The following is a 15,380-nucleotide window of genomic DNA, read 5'->3' on the forward strand; positions in this document are numbered from 1 at the left end:
AGCTGACAAAAAGATTAAGCAGATTTTAATTGTTGAACAAAAAGGGGGAGATGTGGGGGTTCAGAGTGTAGGATAAGACTGTGTTTACCTTATGCATAGTAGTTAACAGGAGATTAGGCGAGGAGATTGTTATCTGTAGCCATTAGAAATGCAGAACATGTAACCCTAGAAGCCAGAGTTTGTAACTGCTGAGCTGTTAGTTTGTAAATCTATATAAAGATGTGCCTTGTACAATAAATTTGGCTTTGCATGCACCCAGCGAGGTCCGCGTTTCAATCACCGACAGTAACTGAAGCATCAAGTGCTTATTCCATGCAAATGTATATTGAAATCCTGTAAAAATTGTTACAGTTGCTATTATTGTCAGACTGTTCCAGAAAATTCCTGTTAATTAGGTACAGCATTCGCAAATTAAACATATACCACAAAGAGTCCAATGAAAGATATGATATTGAGTACATTTTATATAATAATACCATTTTTAAACAGCAGGGGTTCTTCCTCTCCTTAGTTCCTCAAGTCTCCATCACATTTCTAAGTGGATGATGAAACTGTTAAAGGCAACTCTATACACGCTGCTTGACTGAGTTTGAAAGACACTATGCTGAACAGCAACAGCCACTAGGAGCAGTGGGCCAGTCTTCTAAACAAGGTTGATGTGTCAAAACCCCAACACAGTAAGAGTTGCATGAAATTGGGGTTTCAGAGAGACATGAAAATGGCTAGGTTCAAGGGCAGAACTCTTTGAAAGTGTGAATATCCTAAACACAGTATCTGACAAAAAAAAAAGAGAATCTATTAGGGGATTTGATAAACAAGAACATACAACAAAATTTGTGCAGGGCAGAAACAATGTGGTCGAAATTAAGGATTGGTTGATATTATTTCCAGTTGTCTCAATTTGGTTTTTTTTTTATTATTTTTGTGCCATTTAAAAGGGAGCTTGAAGCAGATCCCAAAAATGGCACTTGTAAGCATAAATTACCCACTATACCCTCCAGCTGTGAGTGCAGCAGGGGCTGAAAATGCTATAAAATTAAAGAAATGTTACGTTTTTCCCAATGACTCAACATCCAACTTAGCAAATATCTGTGCTAACCTGTCCTTCAGCTGTTTTTTACCATCCAATACAATCTCTATATGGCTTTATCAGTGGAAGGGATAGGTTATAGTGAACTCACACAATCCAGGTGAAAGGAATAAGGGAGTGTCTTTACAAAACGACTGGTAACGATAAGACCTGAGTCTGCTGGTAAGATAACATTGATACTGAGAGATAGAAGAAACAATGGGTAGGATTTCCATAGGAATTTCCCTAATTTGACTTATCCAAAACTGTGTTAACGAACTACAAGAACAGAGACACAAGAAGAAGAAGAAAAGGGGAATGTGTATTGAGGGATGTCTGTATTAGGGGGGGATGTATATTAATTAGGCCAGCTGGGAAGTCTGTACCTCTTGAGTACCTCAGCCAATAGGGAAAGGGAGAGGGGAACTGCGGCCAGGAATTAGGATAAAAGAGGCTGGGTCCTCTATCAATTTGAGAGAGACCCCATGGGAAATGCCCATGACCTCTCCCTTTATTCATGAATTACAAGACTCTTCTGTCTCCTTTTTGGTCATAAACCTCTGGCTTTTGTGGATTAATTTTCCTGTCAAAGGGGGGCTTGGTCTGGGATCCTTCCACCATCCGGGGGCAGCGGGCAGAGAGCGGAGCTAAAGGCACGCCTCACCCAGTTTGGGTGATGAGCTCCCCATGGTTGCGGCTGGCACTGGGCGATTGATTGGGTACCCGAGACTGTCCAGGAGACAGACGAGTGGCGGACCAGGGGGGTCCGTGAAGAGTCCACAAGGAAGGGCCACTGAAAATCTCACCAGTGAGTAAAGTGGGATCCTCAGAGAGTAAACCTGGGAGGGCACCCATGGAGAGTGGCACAGGTAAAACAGGGCACCCATGGAGGGTTGCAAAGGTAAAGCTGGGAAGGGGCCCCAGCAAAAGGGATGACCATTCCAAAAATGTAAGGACATGGACGCCCAAGGAGGGCAGTAAGGGAAGGTTGAGAAGGGGTCTCGACAATCCATGCCCAAGGGAGGCAACAAGGGGAACTGCAGTGGATTTTGTGGTCTAGGGGTGAATTGGCCCCCTGGTGCCTTTTGGGAAAAGCAGGTCTGATACCTGCAGTGGATCTTGCAGCTGCTGTGAAGTGTTTGTTTATGTGTGTGTGTGTGTATGCGAGCACGAATTACCTGCACTAATTTATATTTGGCCTATAAATTCATGCAGGGATGCCAGCGGGATAAAAAAAAAAAACTAGTTGAGTGTTAAAACATGTTTTAAACGCATGTTGAATTTTGGTGTGTATGCTGTTTCTTTGCGTGTGCCTATAGGGATCCCTTTGGGACTCCTGTGTATGTGTAGCTGGAGAAATGTGGTTTGTTACCAAGAGAGTCAAAACAGTGTATGATACTGGCTTTAAAGAAGAATAATAAAAGTAAATTGCTGGATATGGTTGTGTAGAATGTTGTAGTAGAAAGAGGTGACTGATGCATGATCCCGTGGAAAAAGAGGTTGATCGCCTGGAAGAGGGGAAAGGGGGGCAGCTGCTGGGAGCCTCCCACAGCACTGAATGAAGAGGGATGAGTGGACATGTTGAGGTGAAGGGATGTTGAGTCCGGTGGCAGGTAGAACCTGAACTAGTATAAAAGAAAGAAATGGGAGAAGAGGATGTGTTAAGAAAGAAGGAAGAAAAGGGAAGAGAGGAGAAAGAGAAAATGGGTGAGGATTGGAATGTTTTTCAGCACTGTCCCCCATCTTGTCCTCCAGTTTTGCCAGCTGACCCAGAGCCAGCTGCAGTCCCCTGTATCCTCTGCTTTAGGAGCGGCAGGAGTGAGCACCGAGGTGCAGGGCTGGGAGCACGGGCTGGGGGCCTGTGGGGAGGTGTGGAGCCTAGCTGGGGCTGTGGGACAGCTGCAAGCTCAGCACCGGGCAGTCCCTGACCCTGCCACCCCCTGGGGCAGGGCGGCTGTGGCCACCCAGCCTCCGTGAGGCTGCAGGGCACCCCAGTCACCTGTGGTGCTGCTAGCGGTGCCTCCTGGGAGCGCCGGAGGGAGGGGCTGTGTTTGGACAAGGCGGAAAGAATATCTGGAAAATGCGGATTGTACATAGAAGGACTAGGATTGTCTGTTAAGGTTTTGTTTGGGTCACAGGAATGATTTTGAAATGTGGGAAAACAAGCACTCCCAGGCAGTAGTGGGGGTGGGGGCTAGAGGAAGGGCAGAATAAGCCCCTGAATGAACTGGTTAGAAAGATACAGCAAATGTATGTAAGAGTGGATAAGGGAAAGGCAAAGGCAAAGATGATGCCAAAGGAATTACAGCCCTGGAGGAATAAACTGCGGGGCCCCTGGGACAGAGGAGACGGGATTGGCCACCAGGATGTGGCAAAGGCATTCCCTCCTCGGCAGGAGAAAGCCGATCAAGGATGTCAGGGGCTCCCATTATACCAGCGACTGATTCGCCCAAGTGAGCCTGGAGACACTTCAGAGACAGAGAAGTGGATATTTGCTTTTATTTGGTACACTGGCTGTGGGGGAATTCACTCCTCCAAACACACACCGCAGTACCTCCAAAGACACAGTGTTATAGGTAGAATTCATGAATATTCATCACATTCCCCAGGATAGGAGTGGTTATACAAATAATTTCTTGGAAGTCATTAATATTATTAGCATGTGCATCATGCATGCTCCGTATATCCCAGTGGTCTTTGGAGACCTCTGAAGATGAAGATCCCAGTAGTCTTCATCACAATGCACTTTTCACCTTTCTCTCTGGAGCATGTGTAGTCCTTCGTGGGATGATTCAGCGATTTCTTGTGCTGGCTTCAAACAGATTCTTTTGTCCCTCTTATCTTGATAAGATTAAGGGAATCCTGTTTTTCTAGGTTTTAGAATTCACATATTCTGTCTTGAGTTATCTATTGACTGCTCCTTTCTCAATGCCCCCTTTTTTTTTTGTAATTTGTAATTCTTTACAAATCTTGTAAGTCATGAAAGTAAGTACCTTTCTCTATCTTATTTCTAAGTTTGTACTTTTGCCATTGAGCATACACATTGCGATTCCAAGTACATAATATCATACAACAATAACTACTAATACAAACAGTAAGTAACAATGCAACAATACGAATAACTATTACAAACAATTGTTTAAGCCAGGTTAAGTTGGGTAATCATGCTGTAAGTTTGTCCCATACCTCTTTAAACCCCCAAGAAGTGTCATCTAAGGTGATCTGATGCAAGGTTTTGTCCAAAATTGTCTGCAAATCTGTTTCTATTCGTTTATTTAAATCAACATAACTGCAACAGCTTGTATTTATAACTGTACATACTCCCCCTTCTTTGGCATACAACAAATCTAATGCAAGTCTATTTTGTATGGCTAATTGTGAGATGCTCTTAATCTCGATTTGCTGTGCTCTTATGGCATCTGCAGTGGCATTCATTATGGTCTCTATAGTGGCAGAAAGATTCACTATTGATTTCTCTAGTTCACTTATTCCAAGCCAGGGTATAAACCACCTAGCAAAGCTGTGAAATCCGGTGGGCCTGTCTATTAAGGGGTTTGATGTCCTTTTGGTCCTTCATATAAAAGTTTGGAGTAAGCCTTGTAGTTGAGGAACAACATTAATGTGGGGAAATACTGGTCCTATTGCACAGTGACCTTGCCATCCCAAGGGTAAAACTTTATAGTCACTGTGTCCATATATCCAATACCAACCCTGCCCTGGGAGCACTAGCCAACCCTTGAGCTTTGGCCCCCGCCTAGTTTGATTCTTAATCCACATATTAGCTCCCCCATAGGTCCAGAATTGTGAGCAGTTAGGATAATTCCTTATAAATATTAGGTTTCCACATTTGGAATCTGTTTTATTTCCTCCTGAATTTTTAGGTATAGATTCTTCCCAGCACTGCTGTACGCAGGGTACTGGTGAGGACTCACTAATTGGCTCTTCAAACTCTAATTTCCATTGAAGTTGATTTGGGGATATGTTGACATAATGTGAAAGGTTTGTGGCACTAAGGGTAGTATGGATTTCTGTTGTATTAGGGAATGTTGCCCCAACCAAAGGAAAGCCTCTAGCAGAATTTTCAGGCAGCTGAGTGCATATCCAGCAATCAGTCAGATTAAAATTCTCAACAACACCTTTGAGCAATCTAAGGTATGTATTTTGGTCCCACGTGCCCGCCCCAATTACCAGTGTTACTAGTATGGTCCAAATCATGTTGTATTGATTTTCTGTATTTGAAGGTGCAGAAGTCCTGTTCTTCTTGCCTTCCACTCTGGTTTTGGCACAGGTTTGGTCCTTGTATAATGGATCCAAGTCAATTTTCCCTGTACTTTAATTGCTGTATGAGTCACCAGCAACGTTTGATAAGGTCCTTCCCATTTTTCCTGGAGTGGATCCCCTGAAAGAGACTTAACATAAACCCAATCCCCAGGATTCACATTATGAAAGGGTTTATCAGGTGGTGGGGGTTTACAATTAACAACTGTAGTGTGTATTGATTGTAATTTTTGACCTAAATGCTTTACATAATCTATTAAATAGTTTTGCCCTACCAGATCCACACTGTCATTGTGAATCACATTTGTTCCATAGGGCTTTCCATACAAAATTTCAAAGGGACTCATTTTTTCCTTGAGCCGTGGTTTTACCCTTATTCTTAGCAAAGCCATGGGCAGAGCCTGATACCAATATAAGCTGGTTTCTTGACAAATTTTGGCTAATTGTTGCTTTATTAAGTGATTAATTTTTTCTACTTGTCCATTTGCCTGTGGCTTGTATGGTGTATGTAGTTGCCAGTGTATGCCTAGTAGATTACTTACTCCCTGCACCACCTGGGCTACAAAGTGTGATCCCCTATCAGAATTAATTTCCCTGGGTACCCCAAATCGTGGAATTATTTCTTGTACTAAAGCTTTAACAACTTCTCTAGCTTTATTTGTACTACAAGGGAAAGCTTCCGGCCAACCTGAGAAAGTGTCTGTGAAGACTAAAAGATACTTGTATCCCTCCTTACCCCCTTCCTAGGTAATTCAGAAAAGTCAGTTTGCCACACATCCCCTGGTAAGGCTCCTTTAAGGATTGTTCCAGTGTTTTGCCTAACAGTGCTATTAGGGTTGTTTTTAAGACAGATTTCACAAGTGGAAGTTATGTCTTCGATTGTCTCCTTTAGTTTTGATGCTATCACTTTGCTCTTTAAATGGTTATGTAAAGCACCAAGTCCCCAATGTGTTTTGGAATGTTCGCTTTGGATAAATAATTTTAACAGTTTTCTGGGTATGACTAGGAGATCCTTTATTCTAGCCCACCCATCTGCTCTTATTTGTCCTTTCTCTTTTTGCATCCAATTCAAATCATCAGTGTCATATGGTGGGGGTTTCTCACCCATAAGGATGCTAGAAGGGATGAAAGCTATGTTAGCGTGGAAAACACATAATCACGGAATGATTATATGCAGGTGCCTTTATTCGAGCTCGGGAAGCCGGGGTGTAACATCTACCCAAATCTGGCTTCGCCATAGGTTTGAAACAAGTACAATTTTATACCTTTCCTTACAGAACAGTGATGTAATCATATGTTAATCATCAACTTATCATTGTTCCATTGTTTCCCCCCAATCATGACTTTAAGCCCCCTTATCTCCCATAGTATTTCTGATTTATTTCACAGGTGCTAATCCGCATGATTTCACTAAAACAATCCCCATTCTCTAAGCAATCTTCGTGATCATGTCGCTGAGCCCCGTACATGCAGTGCTTACCTACCCTGTTCCTAAAGCCTATGTTTAACTAGCATTTTAACCCAATGTTAACATTCCCCCCTTTGAAAGCATTTTCACTTTATAGGTGTGAATGCTTTCACTTGATATAGTCCTTTATACTGGATGCTCGTCTTCGAATCCAGGGTTGTCATGAGCATTGTTATAGATGCTGTTGTGGACCGGAGAATCCGCAGGCAATGGACGTGGATCCTTGTTTCATGTCAGTGCCCTCATTATCTGTCGGTTCCAGGATGTCTTTCTCCGTATCTCTCTTTTCAGTATGCTGTAGATTACCCAAAGTACTAAAAACATAACTAATAAAATTATTAAGTTTTCAATGATAGATTTAATCCATGAACTCACATTCCAACCCAACCCCTTGAAGATTTTATCTAACCAACTCGTAGTCAAGTCCTTTTGTTCATCCCTTGCCTTACGCTCTATTTGTTTCAATTGACTGATGTCATGTTCTACATCTGTAGTTACATTTGGGATATGGATGCAACAATGATCAACTTGTCCTTTTAAAAACCCACACACTCCATGTTCTTTCAGGAGTAACATATCTAAAGCCAATCGATTTTGCAAAGTCATTTTGGTAGTAGCTTGTAATTGTGTGTTTAGTTCTTTGAATCCTTCCCGAGTAATTCTTGCTAACCTCTCTACCTGACCTGTAAGTCTGTACATCATTTCTCTGTTTCGGTAGTTTGCTATAGGGCCAAACAGAGATTCTAGAGCCCACCCAAACTTTACTCCACTAGAGGGTTCTTGCCAAGTTTCATCCTGATTTTCACTATCTGAAACCTCTCGTCTTGTCCTTATTTGCAAAAGTTCACGTTCCCCATTAAATGGGGACTTTTTCCAAATTGGACATAGAGTAGGGAGGCCCAGAGTAAATTCCTTTACTTTTCCGTCCACAGGCAGGTGGGTTGTCCAAGTACCATCACTTGTTACCCAAACAAATTGTCCTGGGCTCTTGATTGTACCTCTATTACATCCTATTTTTACTCCAAAACTTACCTTATCCTGTTTATGTTTGATTCCTCTGCAGGCACAGCCAATTCGCATGGCAACTGCCAGTGATGGTACTTGTTTTATTTTTACATTATCAGATGTGCAGTCATAGGTTTTATTACATGCCCACCAACTTACTTTGTCTGCCTGTTCTCTGCTGCTGGTGGCAGTGTTTATTACTATTGGATCAGTTTCCTCTTCAGGGCCTGTCCATTTTAAGCACCAGGGGGTGTTTGCCATATATTGAAATTTTTGAAGTATGCTTAGGGACCATACACTGTCCCAGGGCTCTATTCGATCCTTTCTGTCCTTTGCTTCACATTTCCATATCAGGGTGGTCTCTGTGACATTCTCCGTGACCTTTTGATAATGTGGCAGGAAGCATTGCCGTTTGGCCAGGTTTTGATCCTCAACCCACCACTCTAGATTTTGTCCCAACTTCCCATGGCTTAAAAGACAGTCCCTTTTGCTCAGGTACTGCATCCAATCATAACCTGTTATGTTCCAAGTTACTTTAACTTTCTGCCTGTACTCGGGTACTCGTTTACATTCAATTGTTTTATTGTCCGGAATTTCAGGTAATTTGGATGTGATAATTCCCCAACTTATTGGGTCTCCCGCTGCTTTTGGTATTGGCAGACAGGCAGTGATTCTACTGATGTTCCGCATTTTGGCAAAATCTCTAACTAACCCAATCATTACATTCTCAGCCTGAATTTCATTGGGAACCTTTATCACTTGCGTTTTTGCCTGTACCTCCTCTTTCGTTCTAGGGTGAAGAGTGGTTAGTTGATAATTCTGCATTCCATATTCCCAAGCAATATTACTCCCAATTAATATCCATGAAATGAACATTGGCACAGGTGTTAAGATCATTTTAACAGTTAACACGTCTTATCTGCAATTTCGTTGGTCCCAGGGGTTGTGCGGCCCACAGTCTCGGATGAGCCTTCTTCACTCGTGTGTAGTGTATCCACGGATCCACTCCAGCTACCTTGACTGCTGTGAAGGTGGTCAGTAGCACTTGATAGGGTCCGCTCCACTTCTCCTTCAAAGGTTCTTCATTCCAGGTTTTGATGTACACGTCATCCCCAGGGAGAATGTTGTGGACTGGATTCTCAAGGGCCAGTGGCCTACTCCACACGAGGGCACTCCGGAGCCGTGCTAGGGTTTTCCTGAGAGACAGAACATAATTATATATCTCCTGTTTCCCTGCAATATGTATATTCGGGTTTGGTTCAGGAGATTCGTATGGTTTCCCATATACTATTTCAAAAGGACTGACTGACATTCCACTCCTGGGCTTTACCCTAATCTTCAAAAGTGCTATTGGTAGGGCTTGTGGCCATTGTAATTTGGCCTCCTGACATATTTTGCTGATCTGCCTTTTTAATGTTTGGTTCATCCTCTCTACCTGCCCACTGGACTGTGGTCTCCATGGTGTGTGGAGGTCCCAAGCTATTCCCAGTAGTTTGCTCACTTCCTTTACCACCGTAGCTATAAAATGTGGTCCTCTATCTGAAGATACCCCTAATGGCACTCCAAACCTGGGAATGATTTCGTGTAGTAGCCACTTCACTGTTTCTTTGGCCTGGTTGGTGCGACAGGGAAGGGCTTCTGGCCATCCTGAAAATGTATCAACCCCCACCAGCAGGTATTTGTATCCTTGGGTTCTTGGTAACTCCACAAAATCTACCTGCCAGTAATCTCCTGGTTCTATCCCTACCCGAATTCTCCCTAGCTGTGCCTGCCGTCTGGCCACCGGATTATTCCTCAGGAATATTTCACATTTTGACATGATTGATTTGGCCATTGTTAACATCCGTACCGAGACTACGCTTCGTTTTAGCCAAATTACCAATGCTTCTGCACCCCAATGACATTCATTATGTTTAATTTGCATAACTTCTCTCATTATCAATGGGGGTAGGACTATCTGTCCTTGTGCAGTGATGTACCACCCCTCTGAATTCTTTTGTGCATTCAGCAAATGTCCCAGTCTCTCATCTTCTTTTGAATATTTCAGCTCTGAAGGTAAATTGAATTGAGACACTTTTAGCTTCGTGGGTATCAATGCCATTGCTATTTGCACCTCCCGAGCAACCTGTCGGGCTGTCCAGTCCGCCCTCCGATTTCCCTCACAGATTTTGGAGATTCCTGATTGATGCGCTTTGCAGTGCATAATTGCCACTTGTTCAGGTTTCTGTACTGCTTTTATTAGCTGCAGGATTGCATCTTGATGCTTAATATGAGTCCCTTGAGAGGACAGCAACCCTCTTTCTTTCCATAGTGCCCCATGTACGTGCACTACGCCGAATGCATATTTTGAATCAGTCCAAATATTTACCTTCTTTCCTTCACTCAATTCTAGTGCTCTAGTTAAGGCGATCAATTCTGCCCTCTGGGCAGATGTGTTTGATGGTAATGCTTTGGCCTCTACTACTGTGCTGATTGTTGTTACCGCATATCCAGCGTATCTGGTTCCGTTCTCCACGAAGCTGCTTCCATCTGTGAATAATTCCCACTCTGGTTGTTCCAGCGGGACGTCTTTCAGGTCTTCTCTTGCTGAATGGGTGTACTCTATTACTTCCACGCAGTCGTGTTCCAGCGGGCCTTCCTCAGGTGTAGTACCTAGAAACAGAGCTGGATTCGAAAGGTTAGTTGTCTTTAGTGTGACATCATCCTGTTCGGTTAGGATTGCCTGGAACTTTATCATCCTGCTTGGGGACAACCAGTGGCCCCCCTTTTGTTCTAGGACCGTGGCTACCATGTGTGGCACATAGACATCTATGTGTTTTCCCATCGTAAGCTTCCTGGCTTCCTGTATCAATAATACAGTGGCTGCGACTGCCCGAAGACATGCAGGCCATCCGGCACTTACGTTGTCAAGCTGTTTGGAGAAGTAGCCTACCGGCCTTTTCCAGCTCCCCAAACGTTGGGTCAGGACCCCCAGTGCCAAGCGTTGCCTTTCATGCACGAACAGCTGAAAGTCTTTAGACAGATCAGGCAAACCAAGCGCAGGGGCAGTCGTCAGCGCTTCTTTCAGTTTCAGGAAAGCTTCTCTCTGTGCTTTACCCCAGCTGAACGGCTGCGTCTTCTGAGCTTCATACAGGGGTTTGGCAATTAGCCCAAAGTGCATAATCCACAGGCGACACCATCCTGCCATGCCGAGGAAGACTCGCAGCTCGTGGAGATTCTGGGGCTCTGGAATATCACAAATAGCTTGAATACAGTTAGTACCTAATTTTCTCTGTCCTTGTGAGATTTCACATCCCAAGTAAATTACAGTCTGTTGGGCAATTTGTGCCTTTTCCCTGGACACTTTGTATCCTCCCATGCCCAGTGAGTTTAAAATCTCAATTGTTACCTTTATGCAGGTTTCCTTTTCTTCAGTTGCTATCAGTATATCATCTACATACTGCAGCAGCAGGTATTGATCTTTTGGTACTTGCCCCTCTTTAGTCCAAATCTCCAGCTCCTTTGCCAGTTGATTTCCGAATAAGGTGGGGGAGTTCTTGTACCCCATGGGAAGCCGAGTCCATGTAAGCTGGGTCTTCCTTCCGTTCTCTGGATTTTCCCATTCAAAGGCAAACAGCTTCCTACTTTCTTTGTCCAGGGGTATGCAGAAAAAAGCATCTTTTAAATCAATTACAGTAAACCACTTATAAATCTCCTTTACGGATGTTAACAATGTATAGGGGTTGGCAACCACTGGATAAATGTCTTTTGTTATTTCATTTATTGCTCTTAGATCCTGTACTAACCTATAATCTCCATTGGGTTTCTTTACCGGGAATATTGGAGTGTTATATTCAGATTCACATTCTTCCAGAATTTGGTATTTTAGAAATTTATCAACAGTCTTGGCAATTCCCTGCCGGGCCTCTGGTTTTATGGGATATTGTTTTACCTGCACGATTTTTCCTTGCTCTTTCAATTCTACATGTACTGGCTGTGCCAACTTAGATTTTCCAGGTATATCCGTCTCCCATACTGAGGGAATTACGGCATTCTCCACCTCCTTTGGGATTGCAGAAACTGGTTTCTCCTTTATCATTAAGATTTTTCCTGTCTTTGACTCTGGAATTTTCATTACCAACTCACCATTCTCAAAAGTTATCACTGCTTCCAATTTGGCCAGTAAATCTCTTCCTAAAAGTGGAAGAGGACATTCTGGAACATATAAGAATTCATGAGTTAATACCTTGTCTCCAAAACACAAGTCTAAGGGTTGCAGGAATGGCCGTTTTTGCTCTTTTCCTGTGGCACCAACTATTGTGGTAGACTTATCCCCGATCCGCCCTTCTAGATCATTTAGAACTGAATATTTAGCCCCAGTATCTATCAGAAATCTCACTGCCTTCTCCCCTAACTGCAAAGTTACTAGCGGCTCCTGAGTCACAGAGTCCTCTAATACCATCTCCTTGGCAACGTCTTCCTGCTGGAACTGAGAGTCCCTGTAGAACCGGTTAGGACACTCCCTTTTCCAGTGCCCAGGTAAATGACAAATGGCACATTCATCAAAAGCTAATGGCCTCCCCCCTCGGCCTCTTCCAAACCCCCCTTTTGCCATACTCCGACCTCTACCCCCCCTCCCCTTGGAATTTCCTTGTACTACTGCCAAGAATTGCCGTGGTTTTGTAGCCTCCCTTTCTCTATTATTATAGACTTTCCAAGCTATTTCAAGTAATTTATCCAAATTTATCAAATCTTCCCCTTCCAATTTCTGTAACTTTCTCCTAATATCATCCTGTGATTGGCCAAGGAATATAAGGGCAAGCTGAATTTTAGCTTGTTCTGTGTCTACTTGTAAGTCAGTATATTTCCTGGCCGCTTCTTTAAGTCTTTCTAAAAATGCAGTAGGAGATTCTTTTTTATCTTGTCTAATTTCGTATAGTTTAGCCCAATTCATAGTTTTAGGTATGGCATTTTGGACTCCGATTGTGATCCACTCTTGGTATCTCTTTAACATCATCATGTCTATTCCGGATGAGTCATTAGGGTCCCACAGTGGGTCCTCTGTAGGAAAATTATAGTCCAGATTTCCTGTTACCCGCCCCTGACGAATATCTTCTCTTGCCCGCTCCCTGGCTGCTCTAAGTACCATCTCCTTCTCAGTGGAGTCCATTAAGGTATCTAATATTACTTGGATATCATCCCAATCGGGATTCTGAGTTTTCATAATCATTTTCACTATCCTAGCAACCTTGTCCGGATTTTCCCTATAAGTCCCAGCTGACTGTTTCCATATAACCAAATCTCCTGGAGAGAAAGGGACTTTGACGTACACCGGCCCGTCCACCCCCACCCCTTGTCTCAAAGGAGCAATTACTGTTCTCTTTGGTTTACTTGGTCTCGGTAGACCCCTTCCCATTCCAGGCCAGTTCAGTCTGGAGCGGGTGCGGTGAGCTATTGGTTCATCATCATCACTATTACTACTGTCTAGTGTTTCGGCACCCCCTCTCCCAGATCTCTGCACTGGAACTAAACTGCGGTTATTTTCAGCCGAGGGTAAGAAGGGGTTGCTATGACCGGTGAAGGGGTAGATGGTAGGGGAGGATAGCCCCGGAGAGGGGTAGGTGGAAAAGGTGGGTACCCCTGAGGGGGCATAGGTGGGGGAGGAGGATGAGCAGGTGTAGGCGGGGGAGGGAGATAACCTCGGGCAGGCATAGGCGGGGAAGAAGGGTGTCTTTGAACCGGGGGGGTAGAAAGATCAGTTTCAGTAGGGGGGGTAGGCATATTAGATTGCATATGGTTAGGGGGAGCAGGGTTAGACCTCCTAGGAACTGTAGGAACCACTAGTAAATCACTCTCCAATATATCTTTCCGATACAAGCTCTCATTCAATGCCAAATGTTCTAAACAATTTTTCCCTTGGACACAAGCCAGACATTTTTCATTGCAAACCGCCGCAACAACTCGACCCCCCTCCGCAGCAACTAGTCCCCCCTCCGACAACCATTCTGGGTTTTCTTGCAAACAGAAAAATAAATCAACATACGGAACTTCATCTAATTTTCCCTCCTGCTTGCAAAACGACAACAAATGAGAAATCAGATCAGATTGCAAAGAACCATTTTCAGGCCACCTCCTTCCAGCCTGGAAAATATACGTTGGCCACCAAGAGTTACAATACTCAATGAGCGTATCTTTACGCAATCCTTGGCCAAAATTACCTTGCTTCCAATGTGCTAACAAGCACCCCAAAGGAGAATTACAAGATATGGGGGCATTGCCACCCAAAATCCCTTTAAGCTTCTCCATTTCCACTTGCCGACCCTGCAATGCTTTCGCAATTGTCTTACGGACGGCGCCCGGGCATACCACTAGGAATTCCTTAGCTCAACCAAGCGTAGCTTTCGCTGCGTCTTACTGGCAGGCAACCAAACCACCATTAAAAGGCACCTTACCTTCTCCAGGGGACGTTGTGAGCGGCGGAGGGTTGCAGCGCAATGGGCTCCCTGAGAATCCCTCGGTGCCGGCTGGAGCGTGATCAGGTCGCGGGGTCCTCAGCAGCGCTCACAGGGTCCCATCTGGGTCGCCAAAATGTTAGCGTGGAAAACACATAATCACGGAATGATTATATGCAGGTGCCTTTATTCGAGCTCGGGAAGCCGGGGTGTAACATCTACCCAAATCTGGCTTCGCCATAGGTTTGAAACAAGTACAATTTTATACCTTTCCTTACAGAACAGTGATGTAATCATATGTAATCATATGTTAATCATCAACTTATCATTGTTCCATTGTTTCCCCCCAAGCATGACTTTAAGCCCCCTTATCTCCCATAGTATTTCTGATTTATTTCACAGGTGCTAATCCGCATGATTTCACTAAAACAATCCCCATTCTCTAAGCAATCTTCGTGATCATGTCGCTGAGCCCCGTACATGCAGTGCTTACCTACCCTGTTCCTAAAGCCTATGTTTAACTAGCATTTTAACCCAATGTTAACAGCTAGGGCTTGAATTTGAACCGCACCAGCCACTGCCTTTGCTGTTTTGTCTGCCATAGCATTTCCCAGTCCAGGGATGGTGTTCCCCTGGGAGTGCCCTTTACAATGCATTATAGCCACTTTTGAAGGTTTCAGCACTGCTTCCAGCAACTGTAAGATTTCAGTAGCATGCTTGACTTCTTTCTTCTGTGAGGTTAATAAACCCCTCTCCTTCAAAATAGCCCCATGAGCGTGTACCACCCCAAAAGCATACCTTGAATCAGTCCAAATGTTGACAGGCTTTCCTTCGGCTAGTGCCAAGGCTCGAGTTAGAGCTATTATCTCAGCCTTTTGAGCAGATGTCCCCACAGGTAACGGTTTTGCTTCAATGACGGCATCTGTGGTTGTAACTGCATACCCAGCAAGGCGCTTACCATTTTTGACATAACTGCTTCCATCAGTGAACCAGTTTTCCACGTTTTCAAGTGGAGAGACCTTCAAGTCTGGGTGGCTGGAGTAAACTGCCTCCATGGTTTCAATGCAGTCATGTTGTATGGGCTCTTCAGTAACTCTGCCCTGGAGGTAAGCTGCTGGATTTAAGATGT

The 15,380-nt window shown here is 44.0% G+C and overlaps 1 long non-coding RNA gene and 1 pseudogene across 1 annotated transcript in view; one reads left to right on the forward strand and one right to left on the reverse strand.

Annotated features, from left to right (window-relative positions):
• The window catches only part of LOC146425378 (uncharacterized), a 517,591-nt gene that overhangs the window by 126,095 nt on the left and 376,116 nt on the right, over positions 1 to 15,380 (forward strand). The window lies entirely within an intron of this gene.
• On the reverse strand, positions 4,031 to 15,306 carry LOC146425384 (syncytin-A-like; annotated as a pseudogene).

Source organism: Lichenostomus cassidix, chromosome W, assembly GCF_008360975.1.
Source record: "Lichenostomus cassidix isolate B80296 chromosome W, HeHo_3.0, whole genome shotgun sequence".
Classification (NCBI taxonomy): domain Eukaryota; kingdom Metazoa; phylum Chordata; class Aves; order Passeriformes; family Meliphagidae; genus Lichenostomus; species Lichenostomus cassidix.